This window comes from Zalophus californianus, chromosome X, assembly GCF_009762305.2.
Source record: "Zalophus californianus isolate mZalCal1 chromosome X, mZalCal1.pri.v2, whole genome shotgun sequence".
NCBI lineage: Eukaryota > Metazoa > Chordata > Mammalia > Carnivora > Otariidae > Zalophus > Zalophus californianus.
Genome location: NC_045612.1, coordinates 124,475,258 through 124,486,854, shown reverse-complemented (window position 1 = coordinate 124,486,854; position 11,597 = coordinate 124,475,258). Strand labels below are relative to the sequence as shown.

The following is an 11,597-nucleotide window of genomic DNA, read 5'->3' as shown; positions in this document are numbered from 1 at the left end:
TATCTTTAAAAAATAAAAAATGAATCATATTACAGGTCTTTGGTCTTGTAATCAAGTCATCAAAAGAATGCATCCACAAAGGATTTGACTTTAGGCACTTTTGATTGTGTCTATTAAAAAAATACTAAGAAATTTGAAATTCTTTTATCTCACTCGTGTTTTAAATGGAAATATGATTGTATTTAGAAAAGGTAATAAAACCTTATAACTTGCCTCTCGGAAATGTGAAGTAAGGTACGAATGACTCACCTTTGGGAAGGTGATTTTTCCTCGACTTCATTGTGCCTGGATATTCTCATTCTCGGTCACATAGTTTGTGATGACATTCTTTAGGCATTCTTGCACACAAAAGGATTTAAGATTCCTATCACAGAATAATTATTATTCTGTGTTTAAAGATCCCTATTTCAGGGCGCATTCATTGCAGAGTCGATACTAATAGATCCTGCACGTGTAATAATGCAGTTAATGAGAATTTTGTTCTCTCCTGGAATGATGAGACAAATTTTGAGAATTTTTCCCCTTGGTGCTTCCATTTGCCTATCTTCATAAATGAGATGTCAATAATGAGCTATTGGGTTTCGTTATTAATACGGATGACCCTCTTGCTTTCAGCCAATCTTAGGGGAGAATTACAATCCAAGAACTTCTCCATGAATAAGCAATAGCCATTTGGCCAAGTCATACCACACCTATGTCACTTCATCTCCTAGTCATAGTTATGAGTTCACGTCTGAATTTTCTTCTGCCAATATTCAGGCCTGAGGGGGATGGGAAGGACACGAAGCAGGCGTCGCGGAGGAATGCCGTACTTCAGGTAGGTGAACAAATGGGATCTTGTGTCATCTGTTCATCTTTGTGCCGGCCCACTTTTCCAGATGGTTACGGTACTGGTTCTAGGCACGAATTATAACGGGATGTCAACTCGGTTGTCACAAATGTAGTTGAAAGGAGACTCATTAAATTGATAAACTCAGAATTGTTTTCTTTAGTTTATGTTCCCTCTTAAGGAATCAAGCAGTGAAATAATGCTCCATACACAATGGAACCACTGATGTGGTCTGTTTTGAGGACAAAGGATATTTATATATGACATATATGTATATAATGTGTATGCATATGACATGCGTGCATATAGATCATGTATGTTATATACACAGTCATATACATCATGTTCGTGTATGTATATATGATATGCTTTTATATACACATGTGTATTTACATGATACTGAATTCTACCTAACCCAGTAGTTTAACGTTCCTTTGGTATAATGTTTGTTATACCTATTTCAGTTTAGACTTCTATTTCATTTTGTTTTGTTTCTTGTTTCTCTTTCTCTCCTCTCTCTTTCTCCATTAACTCCAGTAACTTCAGTGAAGATTTGAGAGGGTCAAAGTCCTAAAATGTTATGATATTTAAATCTAAGCATGTAAAAAGATTCTAAAGAGGTGTAGAGCTTACTTTTTTGCATAATATGTAGAACTTACTTTTTACATCATACTTTTTACATAATATTTTAAATAACGGTGGATTCGGTTATTTGATCAGTTCAGTTAAGCCAACTTTGCTTGGCTCATTGTTGCATTGTTGCATCAAGAATGAAAACATGTTTACAGGTCTCTTTCACTCTCTGGACTCAGGGATGAGCATCTGAACCATTCACCTTGTGCTGTACCTGCTTGCATAGCGTAAATGTAGACGATTTAATAGAAACTTGTCCATCGGAACTGAGGGTGTGGAAAATTCACATGCACCCTTCTTAAATTGACAGCCGTATGCATTCATAGTAGTTTGCATAAGAATTATGTGCGCTCCCTATAAAGAGTGTTACTTTCTGTCTTTGTGTTCGTTTTCGCTTTATTCTGTTGTTTTAGTTTTTACATAGACAATTCATCTTAAAGTATGAAAGAAAAGTTCTCATTATATGGGAGGCTTGCATTTGCATGATTTTGAAAAAGTAACCATTATCCTCATGAAGTGTGTCACATTAAATACAGCCTTTTCACTGATTAGATTGCCAGCGAGTTTCCTTATTTTCTGTAGCTCTTCTAAGAGTGGGTTAAGGGGCATGATAAACCTACTGAAATCCTGTTTGAACTGGAAGGGCTAACCGCGAGCTTAGGGTTTGTGTGGTTAAATTGCTTTGTTTCTTTGAAATGCATACATGGCACGTTGGGCCGTGTTCTTCCCTAGAAACCTCGAAGTAAGGAGTTCTGAAACTTGAGGCTGGCGGTCCCCCAACCACATCCCATTGTGGCAATTCAGGAGGTCAGGTGTCTCAAAGAAGAACCTCATCTTTCAAGTGTGATACTGTGTCAGATCATGAGCATTACTTAATAATGACTAAGGCGTGAGCAGTCAGGTGAATGGCTCAAATCTTTTATCAAGGGCCTTAGAAGATATTTTATTGTGAAAAGGTCTAAAGATGCACAGAGGGTGGGGATCCAAGAAATGTTCCTTTCGTTGTCTTATATGTGATTATAACATTCTAGACTCTGTTTTGAGGACAAAGGATTTTTATTTATTTTTTTTTAATTTTATTATGTTATGTTAGTCACCATACAATACATCATTAGTTTTTGATGTGGTGATCCACAATCCATTGTTTTCGTGTAACACCCAGTGCTCCATGCAGTACGTGCCCTCCTTAACACCCATCACCAGGCTAACCAGTTCCCCTCCCCCCTCCCCTCTAAAACCCTGTTTGTTTCTCAGAGTCCATAGTCTCTCATGGTTCATCTCTCCCTCCAATCCCCGCCCCCCGCTCATTTTTCCCTTCCTTCTCCTAATGTCCTCCAGGCTATTCCTCATGTTCCACAAATAAGTGAAACCATATAATTGACTTTCTCTGCTTGACTTATTTCACTTAGCATAATCTCCTCCAGTCCCATCCATGTGGATGTAAAAGTTGGGTATTCGTCCTTTCTGACGGCTGAGTAATATTCCATTGTATATATGGACCACATCTTCTTTATCCATTCATCTGTTGAAGGGCATCTCGGCTCCTTCCACAGTTTGGCTATTGCGGACATTGCTGCTATGAACATTGGGGTGCATATGGCCCTTCTTTTCACTACATCTGTGTCTTTGGGGTAAATACCCAGGAGTGCAATTGCTGGGTCATAGGGTAGCTCTATTTTTAAATTTTTGAGGAACCTCCACCCTGTTTTCCAAAGTGGTTGTACCAACTTGCATTCCCACCAACAGTGTAAGAGGGTTCCCCTTTCTCCACAACCTCGCCAACATTTGTTGTTTCTTGCCCTGTCCATTTTTGCCATTCTAACTGGTGTAAGGTAGTATCTCAATGTGGTTTTGATTTGAATTTCCCTGATGGCTAACGATGATGAACATTTTTTCATGGGTCTGTTAGCCATTTGGATGTCTTCTTCAGAGAATTGTCTTTTGATATCTTCTGCCCACTTTTTGACTTGATTATTTGTTTTTTGGGTGTTGAGTTTGAGAAGTTCTTTATAGATCTTGGCTACCAGCCCTTTATCTGTAGTGTCATTTGCAAATATCTTCTCCCATTCTGTGGGTTGCCTCTTTGTCTTGTTGACTGTTTCCTTTGCTGTGCAGAAGCTTTTTATCTTGATGAAGTCCCAAAAGTTCATTTTTGTTTTTGTTTCACTAGCTTTTGGAGATGTATCTTGAAAGAAGTTGCTGTGGGTGATGTCAAAGAGGTTACTGCCTATGTTCTCCTCTAGGATTTTGATGGATTCCTGTCTCACATTGAGGTCTTTCATCCACTTTGAGTTTATCTTTGTGTATGGTGTTAGAGAATGGTCGAGTTTCATTCTTCTGCATGTGGCTGTCCAATTTTCCCAGCACCAGTTATTGAAGAGACTGTCTTTTTTCCATTGCATGTTTTTTCCTGCTTTGTCAAAGATTATTTGACTGTAGAGTTGAGGGTCCATATCTGGGTTCTCTATTCTGTTCCATTGGTCTATGTGTCTGTTTTTGTGCCAGTACCATGCTGTCTTGGTGATCACAGCTTTGTAATAGAGCTTGAAGTCGGGCAACGTGATGCCCCCAGGTTTGTTTTTCTTTTTCAACACTTCCTTGGCGATTCGGGGCCTTTTCTGATTCCATACAAATTTTAGGACTGTTTGTTCCAGCACATTGAAAAATGTCATTGGAATTTTGATCGGGATGGCATTGAAGGTATAGATTGCTCTGGGTAGCATAGACATTTTAACAATGTTTATTCTTCCGATCCATGAGCATGGAATATTTTTCCGTCTTTTTGTGTCTTCTTCAATTTTTTTCACTAGTGTTCTGTAGTTCCTAGAGTATAGATCCTTTACCTCTGGTTAGGTTTTTTCCAAGGTATCTTATGGTTTTTGGTGCTATTGTAAATGGAATCATTTCTCTAATTTCTCTTTCTACAGTTGCGTTGTTAGTGTGTAAGAAAGCAACTGATTTCTGTACATTGATTTTGTATCCTGTCACATTACTGAATTGCTGTATGAGTTCTAGTAATTTGGGAGTGGAGTCTTTTGGGTTTTCCACATAAAGTATCATGTCGTCTGTGAAAAGAGAGAGTTTGACTTCTTCTTTACCAATTCGAACACCTTTTATTTCTTTTTGTTGTCTGATTGCTGTTGCTAGGACTTCTAGTACTATGTTGAACAATAGTGGCGAGAGTGGGCATTCTTGACGTGTTCCTGATCTTGAGGGAAAGGCTCTCAGCTTTTCCCCATTGAGGATGATATTCGCTGTGGGTTTTTCATAGATGGATTTTATGAATTTGAGGAATGTTCCCTCTATCCCTATACTCTGAAGAGTTTTAATCAGGAAAGGATGTTGTATTTTGTCAAATGCTTTTTCTGCATCAACTGAGAGGACCATATGGTTCTTCTCCCTCCTGTTATTAATGTGTTCTATCACATTGATTGATTTGCGAATGTTGAACCACCCTTGCATCCCAGGGATAAATCCCACTTGGTCGTGGTGGATGATCCTTTTAATGTATTGTTGGATCCTATTAGCTAGGATTTTGTTGAGGATTTTGTAATCCATATTCATTAGGGATATCGGTCTGAAATTCTCCTTTTTGATGGGGTCTTTGCCTGTTTTGGGGATTAAGGTAATGTTGGCCTCATAGAATGAGTTTGGAAGTTTTCCTTCTGTTTTTATTTTTTGAAACAGCTTCAGTAGAATAGGTATTATTTCTTCTTTGAATGTTTGGTAGAATTCCCCAGGGAATCCATCAGGCCCTGGACTCTTGTTTCTTGGGAGGTTTTTGATCACTGCTTCAATCTCGTTACTGGTTATTGGCCTATTCACGTTGTCAATTTCTTCCTGTTTCAGTCTTGGCAGCTTGTAGGTTTCCAGGAAGGCCTCCATTTCATCCAGATTGCTCAGTTTATTGGCATATAGTTGTTGATAATAATTTCTAATAATTGTTTCTATTTCCTTGGTGTTAGTAGTGATCTCTCACCTTTCATTCATAATTTTATTAATTTGGGTCCTTTTGAGGACAAAGGATTTTTAAAAGCCAGCATTTTTATCTAAAAGATTTTTAAAGGAAAGTAAAAAAAAAAAAAAAAAAAAAAAGGAAAAATCCTTTCAATCATATATACTATATTTAGCTAATTTGTATTGTCGCATAGGTACTATTGTTGCTGGTCTAAATTTTAGAATATTGATGCCAACATTGAAAGAAATGAGTATTTGCAGATTAAAAGAGACGCATTTGAGAAATTCACCTCATTTTTTTTCCTTCTTTTCCGTCCCCAAGTGCTAATAAAAGTTGAGATAAATTTTTAGAATATGGGTTTTTTTTTCCTGCTACTGCTGTTACCATCTTTCATAGTGGTGGTATTTCAAACTATTTTTGAGATTTTTATTATGCCTATGGGGGATATGCAGGAAAAAATAACTTAATGTGATTTTGTCTGTTTCTTTTCTGAAAACTTCAACAGGTGGCTCATCAAAGGGACGCTTCATTGTAATAACATTTTACTGTGGTATATTATTAGTAGATGATGGTGTGAGGTGTTCATTTCTGTCACAGTCAGGGAAACCATTTCCTTGCTGTGCTCTCAATTTAACTTAAATCTTATGATTTCATGTTTTGAACAAACACGTACTTAATTTCTGGCGCTCACTCCCTCCCACTGATAGCCCCATGCCTGGCGGCTGTGATGATTAATTCATACAAAGATGGCCAGAGGAAGGCATTAAGTCAAAACTTAACTTGAGGCTGGTTTAAATCACTTAGAGTGTAGCAACATTTCCCCATACATTTAAAAAATATCAGTAAAAATAAGTAATCTCATAGAGCCAGATACTTGTGTTTTTTTTGTTTTGTTTTGTTTTGTTTTGTTTTTGTTTGTTTTAATCACAACCACAGAGGTTCTTCATATTGCGTTCGGCATATACACGACAAGAATCTGTCCTTTGGGGAAGATGTACATTTTGACTTGTTACTCAACTCTTCACGAAAGAGGAGTTAAAATATAGAGTGACCTGCAGATACCTGAGATGCTCCTGAATCCTGTGAAGTCTTCCAGTATTTCTTTTAGGGGCATGTCTGGGTGAGTTGGCAGCAAACACACGTTCTGCACAAATCTACTTTTTGGAACACGTGGTTGTACTGATGGGGGAAAGGCAACAGATGCTGATTCTGAAGAGCCCAGCACTGTCGCATCTGATGTTAGGACATCCGTGCAAGGTGGTGACGTCAGCCTGCTGCATCAGCATCAGGCATGTTGTAGATATTCCCTTCAGCCAGATGGCTTATGACAACTTCACACACATCTATTCACTGTCATACTTACATCCAGTCTTCTGTATGTCCGGGTCAGCTTTGCAGCTTCATATGGAATCACCTGGAGAAAAATGTTCTGGGCCCACATAAAGCTTGTGTCTACACTGAGGGCATATGGGTTGGCATCCTAGCTGGGATCTTGCCATTTGGCTTCCCTTTCTGAATCCTCCCTGTACCTACAGGGGATTCCTTGTGGCTTCCCCATCACTTATTCATAAGGCTGACAAGGCTTGGGCCCCTGTCACTGGATCTCGCATACTGCCTGTCCTTGGTGCATGTGATGTCCCCCTGTGTCAGCCAGCCGGGCATCCTCAGAGTCAGGCTCCATGCTATAGGAGAAGTTTGTAGTGCACACAGCTCCATATCCATGCCCCGACCCTAGCCACACCCTCAGAATAACCCCACCCTCAGCATTCTTCCCTCTGCCCTCCCCTGCAGCACATCCTCTCTACATGGGTTCCACCGGTAAACCAATATTTGGAGCTCTGCCTTCACAAGAAATCACCTGCCTGCCTGCCTGGAATTGAGCCCACATGCTAATGTCTCCTTGTACACCTAATTTAGCCGAACACCCTTTGCTCATCTTTAAGCTGATGACCCTAAAGAGAGAGCATATCCTCACTGTAATGCATGAGAGCCAACTCTACAGAGCTGGAAAATTCAAAGTTTAAAGTGCTTAAGTCTGGCATTTCAATAAAGGACACCTATTTAGTCCTACACAGATAATTGTCGATAAATCAAGGCTTGAAAGTCCTTTGAAACCTATGGGAAGCAAACAATTTTATTTAAAAGGATTCTTTTAAGGTAAATATGACCAAAATAGGAGACAATGTCCTGAATATACACACACTCACACACACACATTTGATTAATGTGACATAAACATGTATTATAAAATTAAACAATAAATAATTATTTGGTAATAATGAATAGGAATTAACCTCTAAAGTCACAAAGGTCCAAAATATGTGCCTACAAGGAGCGTCTGCATTGTTAACATCAAAAAAGCACACGGTGTAACAATGTGTATGGAGTGATTAGATTTACGGGTTTTTCCATGATCCGTTTACAGAATGCTTTATCACATGATTCTGCTGATAAGTCCTGGGAGAGCATGGCGGTGGGGGGGGGCGCGGGCAGGGTCACTACTTGCCATTATCGGGGGCTTTGGTCAAAGCCCAGGAGCCAATCCATGTCTGGGGCTCCTTTGTTTCCTCCAAAAATCTCTCTCCGCTTTTCTGAACCTCACAAGGTTATGATTCTGGTTCTTGTGCTGTGTGTGACTCACTCAAGGTCTCCACACGTCCTCACATGACTGTTCAGTGCTGGTGGACAACCTGAAGAGGGGACACTAGTAAAATGATGTTAACGCAGTGGGTCATCCCCAAATCTGGCAGGACATCCCCGTTAGCTCTGGATTGTTTGAAAATCCCCACTACAAAGCTCTACCCCAGAGAGAAGGCAGTCAGATCGCTGAGGAGAATCAGAAATCCAAATGTAGAGACAAGGTCCAGTGCCCTATTTGGGAGCTGGCTGTGGTTTAAGTCATCCAGTTGTCTCGGTGACCTCCTCCATCCACATTGGCTGTTACCTCTTAACTAATCAATCTGCACCAGCAGTAGGTTGGCGGAAAGGCCTGGGAGACCAGCCCAGGTTTCCAGTCAAAATACACGTTCAAATGAGTTTGGGTAGCCACCTCCTGGAAAATATGGAGGCAGACCCCTAGTGACATGAGAGAGTAGGAAATGGTCCAAGACCCTCCGCTTTGGGTTCAGACACCAATCCCAATATTGGCTATGTGTCCTCCTGCAAAGATAATTCACATCTCCCTTTTTTTCTCTACAGATTCCATGTTACTTCAGTGTGTTTCTGTGAAGACGAAATATGCAAGAAATGTAAAAAAAACAAAAAATCACAGCACCTACTCAATAAATATTAGTTACTCACAAATCCCCATCACAGACTTGGGGAAGTTAGCTGAGACCTCCCAATTCTCTTTTTAATAAGAAAAAAAATGAAATATACTATATAATTTATTTCTGTTTTTTCTCTAATGATTTTTCACCTCATTAAGGTTAAATGCTAAACATTTGCTCTAAGTTTTCAGTGACATTTAAACTGAATTATCATTTCACTAGTAAGCTTCCTTAGGCACATTGGTTTGTGTGTTATAGAAAACACTTATCTTTAGGTCACAAATAGGAAGGAGTAAAATTTGGAAATGTTACAAAGACGATTCCAAATCTCAGCTAACCTCTTTCCCAAATTGCAACCACTCAGTTAGTCTTTAATGAAGATAGAGACCAAAAACAATTGCTTAAACGTATCAGTGCGTGATAATCTGTTCACTAAGAAATCCCTCCAAGAGCAATAATGGTAAGCTGTGATTACTGGAAAGCTCGGAACACTAGCAAGGCTTAATTCCAAAATATTTCACAGAAGGCCACAAATTGTGTTTTCCTAAGAGGAGCTGGGAGATCCAGATTTCATTTACCCTGCCTAATGTGAGTGTTCCATGTCACCTTTTTTTTTTAAAAAAAGATTTTATTGATTCATTTGAGACACAGAGATACAAAGAGAGAGAAGGCGAGAGCATGAGCTGGGGGAGAGGCAGAGGGAGAGGGAGAAGCAGACTCCCCGCTGAGCCAGGAGCCCAATGTGGAGCTTGATCCCAGGACCCTGGGATCATGACCTGAGCCGAAGGCAGATGCCCAACCATCTGAGCCACCCAGGCAGCCCCCATGTCACCTTTGTTTCTCTTATTTTGGATAAGCTTGCACTGATGTAGCATGGCCCTGCGCTCCATCTGCACAGGCAGCCCCTAAGCCTTACATGATCTCTTGGCAGCCACCTTGACCAACTGGCAGCCATTAGCTCCAAAGTGGTGTCCCAGGGACAGCCGTCCACTCCAGTTGTTAAACTTCTCCAAAGGATGTGATCCAACCTTGGTTTTTCTTTCTGGGTAGTTTTGTGCAACCCAGTCAGAATCCACGGCTTTAAAATTAGCCAGCATCTGACTTGAGAAGAGTTCATGAGACTCCAAAGCATCAATATCATTCATTGTTCATACTGCCTTCTCTAGGACTTTTGGATATGTGGGTCCAAGTTAAGGTTGATCTTTTGGATCCTGAGAAACATACACAAAACTCTCTCCCGTATGCCTTCAGATGATCATGCTTGGCCAGAGCTTTTTCTTTTGCTGTCATCAGCATTGCAGATCCACCATCAGTCAGGAGAGAAGAATTTGCAGTCATCTGTGTGCCATAGGGCTTGATGAATGCAGCCTTGAGTGTGGCCATCTGCTCAGGAGAGGAAGGAGAAATGCCATCATCTTTGTGAACTGTATCTTTTCCTGGTACTTTGAAGGGTAGGACATCAGACAGGAGTCCTGTGCTTTCTTGGCCAAGCTGTGTAAGCACAGGGTGTACTCATCCTGGTCCATTTGGGAAACAGCGAAGGCAGTGGCCAATCCATCTGCAGAGTGGCCCATTTTCTCATTGGTGGAGGACTTGGCCACTGCGGGGAGCTCTGATGATGGGAAATTCAATCTGAAGTTAGAGATTAAAGACCCTCGCTGACCCACAGTCTTGGCTTCATGAAATCAGGCATCATGTTCCTCATTTTCCTTGAGTAAAGTCATCAGACATTCACTGTCATGACCACACCACCCTGCCCAAAAGCTCTCAGGCCAACGCCTGTAGTCTTGGGCTTGGTGGGCAGAAATGCAAGCCATGGTGACAGTGTGAGCAGGAGTCTCATCAGGGAAGCCAGCTGTGAAGGGACGTTCTCTAGCCACATCGCTAGTTTCACTTCCTGCATAACCAGACGAAGGGTGATAGATACAATGGACAACTTCCTTGGGGACATTGGTTCTATGTCGCAAACTTGAAAGTGCTGTACCGGCCCGACCACGTGTGGTCTTTCTGTGAAGTGCCTGACTGCAACAGTGGAATGTGCCCAACATCCACCACCACCACGACAGTACTCCTTAGAGCGGGTCTGGCTAAGGTTTTCTTTGATTTGCTCTCGGCAGCTGGAGCACCTCTTGCCTGGAGGAACAGCACAGAGGTCTTGCAGAAAATCGGAGGGCCCATTGTGATGTCCTGGGAAGATGTTTTAAATGTGCTGGGACTAGACTATAATTTCCTTCGTAAGCCAAAAATAAAGAGGGGGGCGTTACAGTCTGAATCTGTTTCATACGTAGACTACTTTAGAAGTCTTTAAATAAGCTCCTTTGGACTTTGAGTCTCTGTAATGACCTAACACTGTTGAATATTTAGCAATCAGTGGTGATTATTGGTTGGTCCATTCAACGATTGGGAATGATAGTCATTCTGTTCATGATACCCTCTATTCTCGAACTACTGTTTTTTTTTTTTTTCCTTTTTTTGTCTTCTTATCTTATAATAAGGTGGCAAAATAAAATAGATGCATTTTCCTATGTTAGAATAACCTCAACCTAAGCTTAAAATCTGACCCCTGAACCTCGGCATTCATAAGTCCATCCTGCACATACACACATATATACACACACTTATCAAAAGTTGATGGTCAAAAAAAGAATTTGATGGTCATTGGCTTATTCGTATGTTTTTTTACTTATGTAGAGCTATGAGTGAACATTTGGAATCAGCACTGAAGACTCATTAATGTCATTTTTTGGAATTTTATAAAACTTCCTGATAATTACTCTTTTCCAGTCTTTTGATTTTCTGCTTCTGGAGTTCTGGGTGACAAATACGCTTTCTTTTCATTTGTTTGATTCATATATCTGGTTTCTGTGCTTCAGTAAAAATGCCAACTGAGGGGTTTTTTTTTTTTTTT

The 11,597-nt window shown here is 40.4% G+C and overlaps 1 pseudogene; it reads right to left on the bottom strand.

The window, feature by feature from the left end:
• Nucleotides 1-9,532: 9,532 nt before the first annotated feature.
• LOC113931213 lies at nt 9,533-10,971 on the bottom strand (annotated as a pseudogene).
• Between the last annotated feature and the right edge of the window lie 626 nt (nt 10,972-11,597).